Consider the following 4,761-nt stretch of genomic DNA (forward strand, 5'->3'; position numbering starts at 1 on the left):
TATTCCTTGCACAGCAAAAGTGTTTTGAGGTTTTTATAGCTTTCCCTCTATGCCTTATCCTAGCAGAGTTGAGGAAGACCAAGTAAGAACAGGTAGTCACAAAACCACAAGGCAAGTGTGTAAGATCTGAGTTCATCCAGGCTTCCTACTTCCTTACTACAAATCTTTATACCATCTATTTATGTCATTTTTCTATTTAGGTCATCTGTTTATTTAGATGGATGTTTAGTTTCCTCATTAGGAACAGAATAAGATAGAGGAAACAGTACTCACCTTACAGGGTACTTACAAGATGATGAATGTATAGCAGTCATCCCAGTGACAGGCACATAAGAAGGGCTAATATTACCAATAATAATTAGTAACAATAAGTTGTTGTGATCATGATGACCAGACTTTTTGATGGTGGCAGTGGTAGTGGTAATAAGAATGGCAGTGGCAGTGGTAATAAGGGTGTTGGCAGTGGTGGTAGTGGTAGTAATGTGGTGGTGGTAGTAATGATGGTGATGATGATCACAGGGAGAGTAGTGGGGATTGTGGTAGGGTGGTGATATGACAGAGATAATGATGGAGTGATGGATGATGGTTATGACAGTAGCAGTGATGATGGTGATGGTAATGATGGTGGTAGTCATGATGATGATGGTGATAACGATGACAACAGTGGCATAATAGCGATGATGATGGTGATGCTAATAGAAGGGTTGGAAGTTGTGATGGTGATGCTGATGCTGGTAGTAGTGATGGTTGACAGTGATGACCATGGTGGTTGTTATGGTTATGGTAATAGCAGTGGTGATGCTGCTGCTGCTGCTGGTGATGGTGATGGTGACAGTGGTGTTGACAGTGGTGATGGTAGTGATGATGGTGGTGGGAAGGAATCACAGCGGCCATGGATGAAGCATAGAGGAGGAGCACCTTGGTAAGACAGGAGTGGGAGAAGGATGCAGTGTGAGGGCTTCCCAGGAGAACTAATTCCAGGAACGACATTAAAACCTGAGGAAGAACAAGAAAAAGGCTGAGGCCTGGAGTTGAGTTGAGTTGAAAGGTTTCTCTAGGCAGGAAAGGAATGTTTTCAAAAGTCTGAACCCACCATCCCCAGTGTTCTGAAGTGGAACTGGCTACTTTGTGGTTATAAAACCTTCTAATTTTGGAATCAGAATAGACTCTTCAAATCCAGGCAGGGAAAAGTTGCAGTTGATTATTATTTGTTTGTTTACATACTAAGAATATGTTGGCTGGAGAATATCATTTAGAAAATATGATTCAATTGCACGGTCCATTTCATTGTTTTAGAACACGGTTTACAAGTTTGGACAATGTATTTATTCTGTGTTCATTAAAGTGATGTGACTCCTGCTCCTTCCACGCTCAGGGTTCTGTTTCCAGCTCTTGGAATCATTCAAACACATCACACCTCTTTTCCACAATTGTCTTTCTGCTACATGAACTCTTAAGTTCCTCCTCCCTACAGCCAAGCATCCACCTTCTCCAGACTTTCTTTTAAGTTCTGACTGAATGTTCTCACCCACCTGGTGGTCTCACTGGATCCTGTTCTTAACCTTGATTTCTGGAATATTCCTTTGGGGAAGAGCTTATTGAGTCACTCCCCATCACAACCCTGGGGCAGTTGTGGGTATTTCTAAGCTCAGTGCTTCCTTGCTATGCCATTTCATGGGGCACCTTCACTACACAGAACTGTGTGTAATGAGGAGACACCTCTGTTTAAAGCCCTCAAAAGGTGGATTGTGAAGTGTGAATCTGTTAAGGCTGAGTTTCAAAGCCCATAAAAGCTGGTGTCTTACTGCTCCTGACCTTCCAAATCACACTGCCAGCTCTACCCAGGCCCTCCTGTATTAGCGATTATTTGTGCTGAACCAGGAGTGTTATCGTGGTCCAACCAAAAGCTTGTAAAATTGAGGTCACTTGGCTCCTAATCAGAGTTCAGACACCAGCTGGGAGCTGTGAAAATTTCCTTCCCAGAGCATCAACTTGGAGGAAGCCCAGAGTACAGGGAAGACAGCAGTGAACTCTGTTGCCCACGCAGTCCATGGTGGAATGGAAATGGGTGGTGGCCCAGGGAGGAGAGTCAGAGGTCCACTGTAGGGAGCAGCAGGGACCACAGCTGGCAAACTTCTCACAGCCCAGGGTTACAGCTCACATTGCTGAGAGTCTTAGCTTCATGATAATATTCAGATGAATTTGCATGGGAAATGCAAGCTCTGGGAGGCACACAAAGTTTCATTTGTCCCCATTCCCCTAAAATATGATAAGCAAAATTCTAAAAAATAAAAAAAATGTCATTCCAATACTGCCCGTTGGTTTTCGTTGGTCACCTTAGAGGGAAGCTGAGTGGGTTGTAGTCAGATCTGAAACTCATTTATCTGCCTTTTGGGGCACTATCCCCTCCAAATTCACTGGGCTTATGGGGTTGCTGGGGATGAACTTTTCCTCTGGTTGCAAGATGGGCCCACATCTAAGACCAGAGCCTGTGAGGCTTGTCCATCAGCATTGGTGAAGCAACAGGAAGTGAGTTCTCACCTGGTTCCTGCTTTAAGGAGAAGTTCCCTCCGGTTTTTATGTCCATCTACAGTTTTTCCGTGTGGGAATTAAAAGCGGGAAAGGATGTATATTTGGCAATTTGAAAGACTTATTGATGTAGAAATGTTGAGTTCAACTGCCCTACTCTTTAACGTGTCCAATATCTGAGTTACTGAAAAATAAACCATATTCTATTGAAAACTGATTGAGAGATGTTCTCAGTGTGGGAAAGCATTGAAGATGAGGTAGGTGGCTAGAGGCTGAATGAGAAGAGCAGAATTTTGATTTTAAGTTTAAGAAATGGCAGTGATTGGCCAGTGCTATGGCTCACTGGGTAAAGGCATTTGCCCCACTTGAATTCCATCCCAGGAGCCCATGAAAAGATGGAAGGTGAAAATCAGCTCCATAAAGTTGCCTCTGACTTCTGCCATGGCATGAGTTACCCTCCCCCATTACGCACACACAATAATAATGATTAATATTAATAAAGGGCCGTGATCTGCAATGACACACATGACCAAGGTTTTATGCTGCTGTCATTTCCATTATTTGTCTTTCTATAATGTAACTTCTCCCCCTTAAACCTTCATAAAACCCTTATACACACACTCAATTAGGTTAACAGGTTGGGAACCAACCAAAGGCAAATGAAAAGCTGTTATACCAAACAGCCAGTGAATGAAAATTACCAAGGGAGGTGAGATGACATTTGTGGAAGCTTGAGATTATCCCACGGATGACTCTGTGGTGTCCTGTGGATGTTAAAGGCAGCATGAAATTTTTTATCATACTACAGTGAAAAAAGTCATGCAATCTGAATGTTGGAAGCCAACAGAGCCCTTAGGCTATGAAGAAGACATGGGCTGATGAAACCCAACAAATCCCTCTGAGCAGAGACAGGACACACAATGCTGAGTCTTCACTGAGGGTGGGGAAGAGGATGTTATTGTAAAAGAGAGTAAACAAAACAGATTTAAAGATTCTTTTCTGCTGTTTAATCTTTTAAAGTATTTATTAATTTATTTGTATTTTACCTGTATGAATATTTTGTGTGCACGTGTTAAGTGTACCACCTATGTGCAAAGCCTGTGGTGCCAGAAAAGGGTGTTAGAGCCCCTGGAACTAGAGTTACCGAAGGTTGTTACTCATGATGTGGGTGTTGGGAACTGAACCTGGGTTCTCTGTAAGAGCAGCCAGTGCTCTTAACCATTGAGCCATGGGAATTTTAAGCTCCAAGTCAGGAAATGCATCCTGCTATGGAATCCTTGGGTGCTGTCAAGAAGAGTCTGTGCCCCAATGAGGTTTATTACCCATTGTGGCCCTCTAGTGATTCCTCACTAGGACCCTTCCAGTATCTGAAGTCTGCAGAACTGACTAAGGTTTGAGGGTGCAGATGGAGATCCTGAAGCCACCAATGCTGCAGCCCACACTTGGGTACCAGTTGGTAGCTGTCTGCCACTTGGAGACATGCATGGGGCCCGCTCACAGACTTCCTGAAAACATAAGCCAAAGCCTTTACTCCCCTGGGAGAGGGACAGGAACTTCCTGCATCCTAGTCTCAACTTTCCTTCAAACACAAGACCAAGACTATGTGCCTTTGGAAAAGACACTAAACCTACCAGCCGCCTGATTCTTCTTGTCACTAGTAAAATATTGATTGTCATTGAAGGAAGGGAAGAAAAAAATCTCTTCCTTCCACATTATATGAACATTGTAGAAAAACCATCTGCCAGGGACAGAATACAGGTTGAATATCCCTAATCCAAAAATCCAAAATCTAGTATTTTTAAATTTTATCTGCTAGCATATGGTCATTGTACAAAATAATGGGTTTCACTGTGACACCCTCAAGCCTTGGTCTCTTGCCCCCTCCCCGACTCCATACACACTGGCCTTCTTCCTCTCAGTAGTCGCCTCCCAATGCTTTCAAATCTTTTTTTTAATTTAAAGTTTAGATTTCACATATTTGAGAAAATGCTAATACTTACCTTTCTGAACCTGGCTTATTTCATTTAACATGATGACCACCACTTCCATTCATTCCTCTGAAAATGACATGATTTGTCATTTTTAATTGCTGAGCAAGAATCCATTGGGTACATATCACATTTTCTATGTTCACCTTTTTATTTATTTTATATGTATGTATTTTATGTGTATTTTATATGTATTTTATATGTATTTTATATGTATTTATATGTATTTATATGTATTTTATAT

The 4,761-nt window shown here is 42.1% G+C and overlaps 1 pseudogene; it reads left to right on the forward strand.

Annotated features, from left to right (window-relative positions):
- The first annotated feature begins 677 nt into the window (after positions 1-677).
- LOC103741088 overlaps positions 678-4,761 on the forward strand; it is a 15,500-nt pseudogene continuing 11,416 nt past the window's right edge.

Source organism: Nannospalax galili, unplaced genomic scaffold (assembly GCF_000622305.1).
Source record: "Nannospalax galili isolate Female #2095 unplaced genomic scaffold, S.galili_v1.0 scaffold411, whole genome shotgun sequence".
Taxonomy (NCBI): domain Eukaryota; kingdom Metazoa; phylum Chordata; class Mammalia; order Rodentia; family Spalacidae; genus Nannospalax; species Nannospalax galili.